Source organism: Athene noctua, chromosome 2, assembly GCF_965140245.1.
Source record: "Athene noctua chromosome 2, bAthNoc1.hap1.1, whole genome shotgun sequence".
Taxonomy (NCBI): domain Eukaryota; kingdom Metazoa; phylum Chordata; class Aves; order Strigiformes; family Strigidae; genus Athene; species Athene noctua.
Window position 1 is genome coordinate 82044228 of NC_134038.1, and position 15742 is coordinate 82059969.

At 39.3% G+C, this 15742-nt stretch overlaps 1 long non-coding RNA gene across 2 annotated transcripts in view; it reads left to right on the forward strand.

Annotated features, from left to right (window-relative positions):
• The window catches only part of LOC141957658 (uncharacterized), a 136043-nt gene that overhangs the window by 26529 nt on the left and 93772 nt on the right, over positions 1 to 15742 (forward strand). For both annotated transcript variants that reach the window (XR_012633145.1, XR_012633146.1), the window contains exon 2: positions 14500 to 14624. This is a non-coding gene — a long non-coding RNA (uncharacterized LOC141957658). The remainder of the gene's footprint in view (positions 1 to 14499; positions 14625 to 15742) is intronic.

Sequence of the window (15742 nt, forward strand, 5' to 3'; positions counted from 1 at the left end):
ATTAGTAAGATGGTGAACTGATGATCTGACATATTATGAAAATCTTATTTCTGATTATAACAAATGATCCTTGAAGTGCTGTAGAACTAACTCTTCTTTCAGTGTTTTGGAAGAAATTGGTCACTAATTCTCCTTTACAGTGAGAAAACTATTATTTGCATATGAGTTCTATTTATTTCCATTCTCATGATGCTATCTTCTTCACTCGTGATGGAGATATCTCTCCCTAATTTTTTGTGTGCTTTTACAATAACACAAGTGAAAAGCAGCTATTACATAGCTTCATCTAAAAACAGCTGCATACCTACTACTTTTGTTCAGCTCTCCAAATTCAGTAAAGTTCTGGGTGATTCTCATCTGTTTACTTTCTTTTTCCAGTGGAGAGGTTAATAAAATAATTTGTTTTAATGCTTTTGCAGGGCAGAAAGATCTAATCCTAGGACTGGGTCAGCCAGTGATGTGCTAGGCAATCTATAGCAATTTATCTTTATTGCACTGTAGGAAACGGTCTTTGACTAAACCAGGGTTTGGGTGTTGAACTCGGCATGAACAAGTGTGACTTTCAGTGTCATGAGCTTCTAAAGTTCATTTTACTTAGTATTTCAGATGATTGCTTCAAATTAAGACGAATGTGTCTAACGTGCACAAAGATTAGACATGTGATGAATCAGAGGAATGCTGAACTTGACAATGTTCCCTCTAGCCATGGGAAGAAAACAGAAGAAACAATGGAAATCTGCAGGCAAAGACCTCTCAGCCCCCGTCTTTTGCTTTCCCCAAAGAGAGTATTCTGGCAGGAAATAATCTTTTGATTGCCTTTCTAAAAGTAGGTTTTGCACCTGCTGATCATCCCATGGTGTGCACATAGACTGTGTCAAGATCAGCTGTTTCCTAAGGGATGGGGAGATGGAAGCCAAGGGTGATCCCTGGACTAGCAGGACAGGAGCCTCACTGGCCAGGGCCCCTTCCTCCAGTACCCATATCGGCCCAGCAGTATTGATCTGGAGATGGTGACCAGGTCCTACCAAGTGTTTGGATCATGAGACAATATCATGGCCATGAGGCAGAGTGAAGGTCAAGACAGGAAGTTAATCTATACGTCAGGGTTAGGATTAGGTCTGTGGATCACACAGCAGGTCCATAGCAACCAGGCTAGGCTGAGGAAGCTTATCTGTGGGTCAGAGACTAGATAGATTAAGGGGCTTCCATGACCAGATATGGCCATGGGGACCAGCAGTCATCTACCATAGCCCAGGCAAAGAGTGAAAGTCCAGGGCTGAGCTTGAATAATGCTCCTGGGCCCAAGGGTATGGGGAACAGCTCAGATGAGGCTGGTCAGAGCTATTTAAGGTGTATTAGTGCACTCAGGTCCCTGACAGACTGGGGGTATTCTGTAACGTGCACCAGAATATTTAAAGGAAATTGCTTCACATTATTCCTTTGTTATCCTGGGTGCCCCTTCCTCCCTAATGGAGCCACCAGTGTATGGAAATAGCACAGATGAGTCATTCTTCTTTTAATATACTGAATTCTTAATAAAGACCCTCATCCCCAAACCCAAGTAGCGACTTCATTTTAGAGATCTTTGTAGTGCATTTTCATTAAGGTCTCCTTTCACCATGCTTCTGACATATTCCTTAAACATCACAAGTAGAAAAAATGGGTATAGGTAAGGTGTTTCATTATGAATTGAAAATTACTTATGAAAGCCAAATTCTACAGTCTGCAGAGCAGCAGCAGAGGAAAGATTAAACTTTTTATTTAGTTTTGATGCTTCTTGTTTCTTAAGAACTTCTTACAGTTCTTGAGGGATGTATATGGGCCGAGGAAAATGTAGAATTGCTGTCATCTTACATTGGGATGGTGGGAGGAAGGAGAGGAAGAATTTTGACTCCAATATCTGAAGATGTCCTGGCAAGACTGAAGGGGGGAGTGTTTTATGCTATAAAGATAAAACATTAACTGTGGCCCTGAGACACTGCTAAAATGTGTCACAGGAGGAATGGGAGAAACTCCTGTTTCTCTTGATACGAAGCTTTAAATTGAGTCGTGAGCATCTGAAGTGAAAAAAACTGGGTTTATTGGTGGATAAATGCACTCCATGAGTCAGGTCAAAGCCTTCTGTAAACAGGTTCACATTTCTGTACATGTGAGCCAAGCAGTTTTATGGACTTCTTGTGCTTGACATTGAAGCTTTTAATGAAAACCCATGTGACATTTTCTTTTCTTTTGCTGGCTGGCCTGCTTATCCTTATGTGGTAATAGCTATACAGTGAATTTAAAATAATGTTGGTGTTTGACTGATACACACATACCTCAATGTATATGCTACCTTCAAGATGCTCTACAGCCATGAACCTGATAGAAACCAGTGAGTAAGCACTTGGTGGAGAACTAGTACAAAAAAGCAGTGTGGAGCTGGAAAAAGGGGGTTGCAAGAGGTGATGAGAAGCTCCTGGGGAAGAGAAACAAATCTTAACAACTTGTCCAGTGTTAGGTTTCCAATTCAATGACTTACTTCAGTGCACATCTTGTACAGTAGTTTATGTCCTTGAGGTTAATGGACAACCTACACAAATGTCTGAATTCTTTAACCAAACAAAAGTCAGAATGATCTCTTTTCCATGCTGCTAAATGTTAAAATACAATGATTCATTTTTTTATCTGTGAAGTTTGCTGGTTTATTACTTTTAGCATGTTGTCTCTACAGTTGGATGACTACCTGACTTGGCAATGAGCTGTGAAGCATATTGTGTTCATTTTTTACCAACTTCTCAGTTTTTTCTCCCTTATATTGTGAAATTCTCGAAAGCATAATTATCAAAAGTAGGGATTCAATGCTGGGAATGTGGACTGCCAATCATGAAACACTCTTAAAAATGTTATAAACTTGCCATTTATCCTCTGAACAGAAGTTTACTCTGTTCCTTTCTTAACTGGGGTTTCCAAGGTCCCTGTGATATTTGTTGTGCTTGTAGGAATAGCACATAACAGCTATCTTCTGTCACCTTGGGTACCTTAAAAAAGATACCAGAACATTACAGTGTTCTACAAGGAGCTGGAAAGTTGCTGTCCAGAAATAGTGCTGTAATTAGCTGTTGTCCTGCACTATCACCAGTGACTAACTGTCTGAAACTCCTTCCCTGGAAAATACTGTTCCACTGACATCAAAAGACCTGCACTATAAGCGTAGTACTTATAGTGATTTCTATTCTCCTGACTTGACTCTAGTAGTTTCCAGAATTCCCTCAACTTAATGGAAAAGTAGTGGAGAAACCCTGCAATGTAAAACACTTCATGTGCAGGACAACCTCCCTGATCCTGTGAATCTCATGCAATGTGATGAAGTGTGCAGTGGCATTGACAGTGCATAGTTTAATGGTAGTTTGTGTCTTAATGTTTCACTGGCTTTTATCTTGGGATGATCTGACTGGGTGCTTCTTCTGCAGAACCCAGCCCCGCTCCCGGTGACATCCTGTTTCTTATGCTACCCTCTTTCTCTGTTTTGTATTCTTATCTGTGCCACATTCCTTTGTTCGTGTTGGCTCTGGCATCTGGCTCCGCAAATCAGGTGGGCTTAGCAGAGAGGAAAAAGTAGCTTCTTGTGTGTTGTTGGGAGCAGAGAGAAAAAAGCTTCTTGTGTGTTTAGGAGAGTGAGGTTTCAGTTTGGTGAATAGTTTCTGTAAAGGAAAAAAGTCAAGTACTTAATGTTTGGAGATCTTTTCTGCTGAAAAGCAATGACAGTTTTTGTTTGAAGTGTCATGATAAAACTCTTGAAACTAGAGAAATTATTTCATTCTGAAAAACACATACATAGGATGAGAAGTAAAAAAAATGGTAATCTTTACATTTGCCTACTTTTAATCTCTAGTTCTTGTTTAAAAAATGCTGCCTAAAATCGTTCTGATTGGGATTCTGAAAACAGTCACATTTTATAAGTCTCGCATCATTATGTACTGCAGAGTTTTCCATTTCATTGCAAATGGCATAACTGTAGTGAGAAATGGCAGAGGGGCTCTCTTCAAATGGCCTTTGGTTTTACTTCCTTATTCAGTTTTCAGAGTTGAGTGAATGTATTTACTATTTTTAAGCTTCTTGAACAGCTTTGCACATTATAAAAGTTATTTGTAGGTAAATGCTGCTTTCTGCTCAATAAACTCTTTCTCCTCTCCTCCTAACTATTATTTTAAATTTAATTTAAAGTAAGTAGAGCTGTCTGTGTTCCAGTTACACTGCTGGACTGTGAAGTGGGTACATGTAGAAGTATTCTAGCCCAAAGCCACAGAACACACAAATATGTTTTGTTTTACACATGTTCAATGCACGTTGTTCATGTTTGAATGAAGGACTAGAACCTTATGTCTTAGTTAAAGCCTTCATTCCGACTCCATATTGCTAGTTTGGAAATATTGGTAAACAACTTACTATTGCAGAGTTAAATAACTCACTTCCAGATTTTCTGTTTGTAAAAACTCTTTCCATGTTATGAAGCAATCCATTTTGTATCTCTCTAGTTGCCTCATCATAGTGTTTTACCATGTGACTACAACCTTTTAAACTGCCATTCACTAAAGTTGAATGGGAGTCATTAAATATAGTAAATCCCAGAGGTACGCATTGCTGACTGCTCTTCACCGAAGCATTGCCCTCCAGATTTGAACCAGCAGTTTTACATGTAAGAATGAAAACTCTGAAAACCCTGTCCTTGATGCATGTGGTTGATAGGCATGATAGAGTTAGACAGTGTGTAACCCCTGTGCATACACCAACTCATGGTCTTACATGAGCTTGTCAGGAGGTAAAGAATTTCGGTTTTGGATTATTTTTTGTACTGTGGTGTTAAGAGAATAATTCACATTTGGAATCAATAATGCTTTCTGTTGTGTGGCTTCTGTGTAAATACATATAACATCTTTAAGAGGGTACATCTCTGTGTGTTGTGAAGGAGGTAACCTGTAAATCGTGTGCTTTTTAAAGAATTTATTTTCCTTGAAAAACTGAAGGAGGACTTAATTCTTGGTGTGGCATTTATTCTAGGTGAATCAGTGATGACCCCTTAAATTGCTTTCATTGTTTGTGAGGAAATTGGAATCTGCAAAAACAGTACTTAGCACATTCACAAATTATATTTGTCAACAGTACACCCTAAAGAAAAGCCAATTTAATTGCAGTAGATGTCTAGTTGAGAATGACAAACTGCAGCACTTTGGCTCAAAATGATGAATAGCTTCTTGCAGAATAAACCTCTCTGATTCATTTTAGATATTTCATGTTTTTATCTTTGGGCATGGAGAAACAGGTTTTTGCTGTGCCAAACTATCACACCGAACAAGACATAGGTTTCTATGGTAGCTGACTCACAGACAATGATGTATTGGACTGGGATTTCAAGTGTGGTAACCTGATTTTTTCTTCACTTGACACTTGAATCCATCTGATCATCCCTTAGATGAGACTACGGAATTATGTACTTAAAACTATCTGTTTGATAGTATCAATGGTTTATTTTGCCTTTTTATCAACTTCTTTACACTAAAAAAGGTAACCTCAGTTTTGAGATTGCTTTAACCACATAGGCTGATACTACTGGTTAAGCTGAAAACTAGTAGCAGCCATTTTGAAAAGAAAACCAAACCTTTGATAAATTGATTTCAATAGCAGTGTAGGAACTATGAAGCTGTGTTCTGCAGTTTCAGCATGGGGTGTGGAGCACTTAATTGCTTGAATAGTTGCTTTGTACTCTGCAGCTGTTCAAATCTCTGTAACCTTTACCTGATCTGTGCATGTCTCTTCTACATACCTGTGCTCTGCATATTGCTTGCAAGTACTTAGCTCTGTGTGTGCTCAGCATAAGCATAGGTGGCCAATGCAGGAGCCTGTAATTCAGTTCTGATTTAAGAGTTCTCTAATTGAGCATTCATGGGGCAAATTGATATGACTTGAATCCCCCTCCATCTGTTAACTTGGTGCCTCTGTCCTGACAGAGTTGATTGATTGCGGGATTGTGCTCTGGTTAGGTGAGTGGCAATTGAGCTGACAAAGCAGTGGTTTACCCCTGCTGACAGGGAGGCTTGTTAGTCAAAACCATAATGAGCTCCACTGAAGGAAGAGGATGGCAGTAACTCACTATTTCTTATGCTGTACTTTTGTCTCTGGAAGTCATTTGAATACTCAGTCCATGTGTGAAAGAAAATAGGTTCTTTGTCTTGAAGTCACATTTCAGATCACTTCAGATTACTGTTGTGGTGCTTTTCAGCATCATTAGAGGGATAATGATGTTGATCATCTTTGCCTTTTTTCCAGGGAAATGCAAACTACTTGCATAAAAACATTTACATTTTTGTGGAAGTAGTGTATGCCAGGGCCCTATTTTTTTAATGTGGTGGCCCAATTTTTTGTTTATGATAGTGATGTGTACTGTGCCAGTTTGGAGTCATATTGGGAAGGCAGTGTAGCAATTAACACTTGAAAAGACAAAAAAGGGAAATATCAGTATTTGTGACTAAAACCAGAAGTCTTTGAGAGCACTTACTTTAACATGCATGCCACTTCTCTATACTTATTTCCAGCCTAAAAATGAATGGCAGAGGTTAATGAAATCCCTGCAAGTAGGCTTTAGTAAGATGGTCCCTCCATTTGAGTAGGAACACCATCCAAGGCCTTAGCTATGACTTTAATTGCATTTAGAAAAGCAAAACGTGAGTTTTATAGCACAAGTCTTTCCCTGCCATGCTAGCTGCAACAGCTGAGCTGAGGAGAATCCTTAGTCAAGCTAAGTGTTGGATATTTTCAAGGAGTGCTCCCTCTATGCAAAAGAAAATTGGACAGGATAAAAATGTTCAAAACAACAGGCTGAACCTGCATGTTTTTCATAGGTTTTTTGGTAGCTGGACAGAAACAATAATATTCAATATAATTTGCTAAGGGTAGATTCCAATTTGGGAGACTGTAGGAAAAATGAGGAGGGAAATGTAAATCCCATTACAGTTCCTGAAGTTAAGTATGCAGGAGACTAATTTCCTTTCAGACAGGTAAGAACTGACCCAGTCTCCCTGGGATTTTTAATCAGAGCTGCCAGTTATAGAACTAGTCCTGGTTCTTCCCTGAGACCCTCAAGTTGCGCTGTTGGTCAAGGCAGCAGAGTAACTTTGTCAGCTTCCAGAGTGTGGGCAGATGCCATGCAGAGATGATTTTCTCACCGGCCTAGCAAGTTTGAGGATGTATGCTGAGAAATGAGGTTGCTGGTGTTTTAAGCTTAGTGACTTACATCATCTTGCATCTCCTTGCTTTTCACTTCTTCAAGAACCAGTCATAAATCTAACATTCCTTGGACTAAGAGGTAGAAAAACCACCTTGAAAAACCTAATAAAAATAGCTCTGTGGATGCCATTTCTGAAGAGAGAAGGAGAGAAAACAGACAGATGCACTTTGTTGACCCTTCATTCTCTTCCCCCACGCTCTCCTCCCACAACAGCTTAGATCATTAAGCTCCTGTATAATTAAAACTTGGTCCAAGTCACACTAATTCTGTTTACTGGCCACAGTGAAGGATATAAATACCTAATCACTTCCTTACACAGAGGCTGCTTCCTGCTGGTGGTTTGCAGTTGCGAAGGACTTGGTCCCTCAGCGAGCTCCCCGTACAGTTGCTTGCCCTGTGTGAAGGAGCATTACTCCAAAGCGGTCCCCTGCCACGGTGTATTTATTTCCACAGATTCTTCCTCCTGTTTTTTCAAAGGGATGATGTCACTTTCTATAAACAAATGGCATAGAAAGGCTATTGTCAGTCCACATAATAACTGGAATTAAATTTACAGAAAGAAATTAAAAGGGGAAGAAGAGACTGTCTTTTGAGGTTTTCCCAAGGGACTGCTGTTCTAATGGGCAGCTGAAACCAGAGCACTGAAAGGCCTCACAGACAAATAGATCCCAAGCATAAATCCACTGAAGTCATAGCAATGGTTAATTGACAGCAATGTAATTAAAGTAGTGTCTCCTCAACATTAAATGTGAAATGTCCATTAGTAATCTTCAGAGTGTGCAGAAGTTAAAGTGTTGCTTTTAGTAAGATTTCATGGGCATGCTAGCTCTATCCAACACCCTTCTTTCTCTGTAGGAAGGAATAATTGGGAGTGGGAAAGTAGAGAAGAGGTAGAACATTCCCAATTCACATCATCGCAGTCTCGTGAAGTTGTCATAACTTCAGGAGCAGGCTTGAAATAAGTAGCTACTCTTGAGCTGTAGTAGGATTGACATGGTTCTGACTCTTTGGGGAGGGGGAGATGTACTAACATCTTCAAGATGTACAACATGCTTCAAGACTGCCTGTGGAGGAAGTCTCAAAATTGAATGGATGGTTTCCTTGAGACACTTAGCAGCCAGAGCTGTTATTCTTGCCTGCCTTAGGCTCAGCAAGTCCAAGAAGTCTGTCTATGAGCTCCTGCTTCCTCTGTGCAAGCAAAAAGGGCAGAATCACAAACCAAGTGAAGCTAAATAGATGCACTGCAGTCACAGCCCTTTGCCTTCACTGGTAGTTTCAGGAATAGCCACTGTTTTACCAGGTGTTTAGAGTAAATGATTTCTGTCTTTTCTCTCCCCTTATTTATGAAAGCTGAGTGCTGCTATAACCAAATAAGGTTGGGCTGTATTTTGCTGATGTTTAACCTATGCAACTGGGTAAAGTGCCTGGGGGTGAAAGATACTAGTTACATGAACAAGACTTTTAAAGCTCTTTAATAAAAATTTCCAAATGGTGGTGTCTAAGCTGTACTCAAAGACTGACACAAAAGACATCAGTCCTGTGAAGATGTACAGAGGCTTCCTGTGCTTTGGTGTTTGGAGTGAGTCCACTTTCATTTAGAGTGTTTTTAATACTTCTCTAAACTATGTGGGTATGAAGGCTACTAGTTGTAGAGTTAGTCTGTGGCATTTGATTATGTACTGATGCTCCAACTGAATCTTTTGTAGAAGCACTGTTTTTTTCTAATTTTAGTTACATGGGGTATTAATGACAAAAGAAACTTTAAATTAGTAGCCATATTAATAATACCTTGAAATTCATAAAGAACTCTGCGATACAAGCTGGAGATGGGTCTATTTGAGCCAAACCTGTCTGAAGTAGAAGCAATTTAAGAGATATAAATTTAAAACACATGTCTGTTTTGGCTTTACTCATTCCCTTCAACAGATTGATACTGACCTAAAAGTCCCTCTGCATTTAATTTTTGGCTAATGCTGCTTTGTTGTTGAATTAATGATTTAAATAGTTTTACTTGAATCTGGACCATTTAGTGAGCATTAGAATTGATTTGTCTTGTTCTCCTGTATTCTGTGCCTTTGAATGTCTCACTACATTTCTACAGCCTTTTCATCACATTCTACAAGGCCACCTAACATCTGTCATGTTTTTTCCTCCCACCTTGAGGAGGCGGAAATGCAGTGGATTGCCCTGTGGGTGTTTTTTTCATTTATTTTTAATTATTACATGCCGTTTTCTAGAAGAGACAAAGCAAAGAATTGGGGATGAGGTTTGTGTCAGATATTTATTTAATGGACTGAATGTGAGACTTTTTGTCTCCTACACAGCCAGCACTTCTTCGTCCTGCCCCCTCCTTCCTCTCCCTAGGAGATACCCGCAAAGTCAGAAAGGAAGAGTGGCCTGCTCCAGCTGTCAGCCAGAAGTTGCAGATGGTCTTTTAAAATAGGGCTGCTGAGCTGTGGTACGACTACTATTTTACATATCTCCGCTTTGGTTTCAACCAGCCTTCCCTCATTTCGTAATTGGTCTTCTCCAAATACCAAATCATTGGGTGTAGTAGTAATGCTCTGTCAACCAAGAGCTGTGTGTTGTCTAGTATTACTAGTAAATATGTCTTATCTGGCCAATTTACCTCTAGTATTACTAGTAAATATGTCTTATCTGGCCAATTTATCTAAGTGTTTAGCACTGGAAAATGCATGTTCACAGGGTGCAGTGGATCTAAGGTAGAGATACAGTTCATCATCATAAGAAAGGGTTTAAGCCCTTCTAGTACATTACCATTGCCTGTCTGATGGGAGAACAACTTCTGCTTAGTAGAGGAAGATGATGCAGAGTGGACCAAAAGACAGAAAAATGTGCTTTGTTCTCTGTCCACCAAAGAGAGAAGTTACCACTAAAAAAACCTCGGAGAAAGATGGTGAGACTTTCCCCACACAGATTCAATTTTATGTTTTCAGCGTAAGAAAGGCTTGCTTGTATATTAAATAAATATTAAACTTTAAGAAAGGCTTGCTTGTATATTAAATAAATATTAAACTTTCAGCAGAAACTTTATCAAAAAAATCCACACTTTTGGAACTATATGCTTGATTCAGCCTTAGGCATGGTGCCACAACTGTTATCTCCATAATTAATCATTGCACAACAACTGTCTGTGTGATGACAGTAATTAGCCTTCTTGGTGCCTTTCCCTCTCATTTCTGAATTTTGAAGTTCTGCATTTGGTTGTCTTAATGTGTTATTTAGTGGAAGTAGGAGACAAAATGGTTCTATATGGATAACAAGATTTTTCAAGCTGCAAAGAATGGGAGAGGAAGAGTGAGAAGTTATTTTCTGAGCATTTTTTAAAAATCTGTGCTTTCATTATATTAAAGACATTATGCACAACCTCTAAAAAGAGGGACAAATGCTGTTTCTGAGTCCTTAACACCTTAACAGGTTCAGAATAAAATTCAGAGACACAAAGAGAGAGATTTTGAGAGATAATGTGGAGTTTTTGTGGGCTTAAAATGAACCTAAAATCCTTCTCCCTCATTTTCTTTAGTTTCTGTACTCTACCATGCATATGTAATACTGGTTGGAAATGGGGAAATGCTTGTAGAGCCAGTTTTTTAAAAGCTGATTTTGTTTTAGTTGTATTTCTTAGCAAAATAAGAAATTTCTTCTGAAGATGAAATAGTGAACTCAAGCCAGTATGTTGCTTGGAGTCTTAGCACAGGGAGTTGACTGGCACGTTTAAGTGTTTTGCTTGTTGCTTGTGTGGTTATCTGGGATTTATATGCTGTAACAGATATACAAAGGTCACCATAAGTTATGAATCTGCAAACTGCGCAGGTACTTAGGCTGTGCTACTAATGCAGTTGTTGTGAGTGCCACTATTCACATGGCTCCAGCTAGCATGATTATGATATAATGCAAAGCCCACGACAGTCATTGCAATATTCTTTACTCCATCTTCCTTGGTAAGTCTGGATGATTTGCAGGTCAACCTATAGGTCTTGGATAACTTCCAGACTCAGTATTATCTTATCTACAAATCGCTGCTGTTCCAACAGTTCAAGTCAAACAAAACCAAAGAACTTAAATGAGCAAGGGAAAAATTTTGCCCAATGGAATGAATAATTGAAGATGAAGTTTGGTCCAGAGAGAGAGAGGTATTTGTATCTGGGGAAGAAAGAGCAGAAGAAGAAATGGCAGCTACATAAATAATTGATAAAGTCTCAGCAGCAGTCCTTTTGTTGCTGAGACTGAGGGAAATAAGGAAGCAGTGCTTTTCCCCTCACTTCTCATATGGACTGCAGTGATCTATCCTTTAGGCAACTGCCTGCATAACTGTGACACAAGAGGAGGAATCTCTGAAGGTGACTGCAATGTGCAATGCTTGTCTTATCTGTCTTTTGATTTGGGGGACAAGTGATGTGCACTAGTTCTGTTGCAGAGAGTGCATATTTTCACCATATTTCTTTAGGCTAGTTGATCTTTGACCTGCATATTAGAAGTAACATGTACTGCAGAATCAAATTCTAAGTGTCATCTCTGTCACCCTCACTTGGGAAGACAGAGATGATTTGTCTTGTAGGGTCAGCATTCACCACTATACCACAGTTATTACTGTCAATATTTCTGTTGCAGGATCTTCCCTAGGTTGACCAAAACAATGATGCTGAGAAATAGCTTCAGTTCAATATATCTGAGACTGAGAGTGCAGCTAGAATCTAAGAAACAGGGGTTTGTATACTGCCACTTAAATCATGCAGTTATATGGTCAAAAGCTATTGCCTTCAATTCTGATTGTGGCTTATTCCCTCAAGTCTGACAAAGTAATTCTGACTCCCTTATATCTGACCTCTTAAAGAAGAGGTATGATGAAGAGTTAAATTTTTTCCCATGGTCCTTGGTGTTTCCTAATGGTGTCCACATGCATTAAGACAGTGTTTTGTTTTGTTTCCTTAGGCTGGAAAATTTGCTGTTCGAAAACACCCCCCAAGGACTCAATGCTAATTTATTTGTCTTTTGTATAGCCATCTCTAGTGTGTGCCACATGGCAATAAAGTCTCCTAAGTCATCTGTGGCTACAGTTGTCTCTGTTCAGATAGGTAGCACCATTTTCTCCCATTTCCTACATACAAGCATCAGTTTTATTTGTTCAGCAAGATCTGCATGAAACTCTGCTGGACCCTTGTTTTTGCAATGGTGCAGAGAAATACGACCAAACTTAACAGTAGACTAGAAAAAACAGGCAAGTAAAAACCACGACATACTGGTTAATAAGTGATTCAATGACAATGTGATTGTTGACTTTCCCAAATGATTATACCCCATGTTTATAAACACCTTTTAATGTGGACCATGCTAGAGAATTAATACTGTGCTAAATTCAACTGCACTTCTTCTGGAGTCAAAAGTAGAGTCAGAGTATGCATGAAGATGCCTTTGATACTATATGATACTGTGCTTTTTAAAAAATACATTGGAAGGCAACATGATTGTAACATTTGTTATTTAACTGCAAGGGATCAGTTAGAGGAGGGGTCATTCCCTCTGTTTTATATCTAGAGATGTTAATATACATCTGTCTTACACCTGAAGAAGAAGTGTCCATGATACTATTGCGATCAAGTTGCTTAAGAAAACCTTTTCAAAGGAATCAGTGTGTGAAAATTAAAACTTCTGTCATTGGGATAGCCCTACCTAGTGGTCAAAAAACTGCCTGCAGATTTAAGACTTGATACATAACAATGAAAGCTAACTATGTTGGACTGAGATACAAGAACTCCATGTTTCCTGTGGGAGGATTAGATAGCTTAAATCAGTTCATTAACTCACAGTGAACTTCTACATTATGTCATTTCTCCCTGTGATGAAAAGACAAAATTCTTGAGTTTTCACAGCACGTGTTTCAACCACTTTCCAGGGCCAGTTCTGTCTCAGCAGGACTCCACTGTGTAGAATGTTGGCTTTGCATTTGAAGGGGGCAATATATTCATTAGGATCTTAAACTACTAATCTTATTTTATTACTGGTTGAAAATACATATTTATAAATCCAGTTTTCTTGGCTCTATGGCTTTCTAAGACAGATAGTACCAGGACTTAACAACTGCGCAGTGATCTGATAACCATAAACCAGAAAGATTACAAGGTCAACTTGGAGAAGTTAATGTATTAACAGTCACTGTTTGTACGGCTCTATTCATACCTCTGTGATATATACAAGAGGAAGTGTTCTGATTGGAAAAAAGTTAGTCAGCATCTAAAGTGCTGTCTACTTTTTTACTGAAAAAAAGGGGAATGAAACCCTCGAGTCAAAGCCTCTTTGTTGATGTGTTTTTGTAGGAACACTCAACTTCCAGCATGAACTGAAGTGGGCACAGCATTTCTTATCCTGCAAGATACTTAAAAACTTAGAAGTGGTCGGGAGATCAGAACTATTTAATTAGGCTTCTTGTATATGTCTAGGGTTGAGTATGCTTAACAGTAAGAAGTTTGGCACCCAGACTACTGACCAGTGCCAGTATTACAGAAAAGCTACCCTTTAAATAGTTTTGCTCCTGATACGGTGGTGTTCAGGGTGTAATAACCAAAGCAGTCTGTAGAGAGTTGCAGAAGGACCTCAAGGTACTCAACAGCTGTTGAAATTCTATGTAGACAGCTCTGAAGCGATGCACAAGGGGCAGGAGGAGGGAACAACTTCCAGCTTGTACACACAGCACTCTTTGTCTTCTCATATTTCTGCGGAACAACATACAGACATTGTTATAGTCATCTGTACTATTGTCAGCTCAATGCACAGTAATGGTCAGAGTCCAGAACAGACAGCACTGGACCCCTGCATAAATCCATAGAATGCCTATATCTGGCATGTTGTTGCTATTATGGTATTGTTTCACCCTTTGTACTCCTCTTTTCCACTTAATCCTCTTCCAAGCCTACCTTTGAAAGAGATAATTAAACTGAAGGAAAAAAGGTCAGAGGTATGTAATGACTTCTGTATGAGAAATCATTTAATGGACGTCAACTCTTCAGGCTGGAAGGGAGAGAGAGCTCATGAGAAGTAGACCTCACATGTAATATTTCAAGTGTCACAGACAATGTGAATGAGGTTTGATTGCTTACTGACCCCTCTGGTGCAAAAATAGGGGGCATTGGATGAAACTGGCAGCATCAAGTTAAAACTGCTTGTTCAGCAGAAGAAATCCTTGCCATAGGATGTTATTGATCCTGGATTTTTTTTTGTAGGTTCAGGGGGAGACTGGACAAATTTGTGGAAGAGAAATCTATCCTCTGTTTTTAAATATTAGCTATCTGTTGCTCAGGAAGCATGTCTGAGCTGAGAGCCATTGGAGACTGCATTCATGATACAGGTAAGGATCACTCCCCACTTGCTCTGGTTGTACACTTTTCTCTAGGTGTGTGCCTTTTGACCACTGTCAGTGACAGGCACTGGGACAGGTCTGGGTTTAGCCAGTGTCACTGTCCCTATCTTCTGAGAGGCCTCTGCACCTCAACCTTCTGTAGTCACGTGGTCTTTCCAAAAACAGGTGACATGTATTAGAGATCCCAGGTAAGAACAATCACCAGTAAACCTAACTGATGATTTGGCACATCTGCTATTGAGGTAGCAGATGTACAGGGTATTTTGAGTTGGCTTCCTACTGGAAAAGTAATGAGTGGTATAATCCACTGTTCTCTGTCCCTGCCAGCTCCCTGTTTATTTAGAATGCAGCCCTCAAAGCAAATCATTACAGCAGATGTACAGATCATTATTTTGTTCTTTTAGTAATCCAAGAAATCATTTCCAGTAGGCATGGCATGCAAGTGTGCCCAAGGATCACCTTTAGTTATCCTGTTTCGGCTCTTTCTGTCCACCCTGTGTGTGTGTGTGTATATACATACATATGTATGTATGTATATACACATTTTCTTTAACAGAACCCCATAGAATTACACAGTCACAGAGTGTCAGTTAAGAAGCCCTTCCAAAACTTCACATTTTTTCATGTGCCAGGAAAATTCCATCAAATATTTGAATGCAGCCTATTTGTCTTGCAGGCACAGAGAGGCTCACTAAGAAATAAAAGCTTTTGGTGAGGTTCTAAGTCAAATTTATGCAACCTGCTGTGTAGTGGCATCCATATGTGAAGATTGGTCCTCTACCCAGCACCTTAGGTATATTCAGTAGTAACTGTGATTTTAAATGTCAGACTATCCATTGCCTGAATACTGGGTATTTAGCTTCAAAGCTCAGCACACTGCTGCAAGCACTCTTCCTCAGAGACTGCAGCAGTAGATGTAGTCTACAGCCCACTGGCTCAACAACACAGGGATAAACTAATCTTTTTAGCTTGGCATTAAGATAAAACCAATGCACATAAAATATGCTTCATCAGATGGTCAAGGAATTTGTCAGATTATTTTTTATTCCAGAGAAACATTATAGCTATAAAGGAGATATTTCGGAAATGTGCTGTGTGAAGATTTT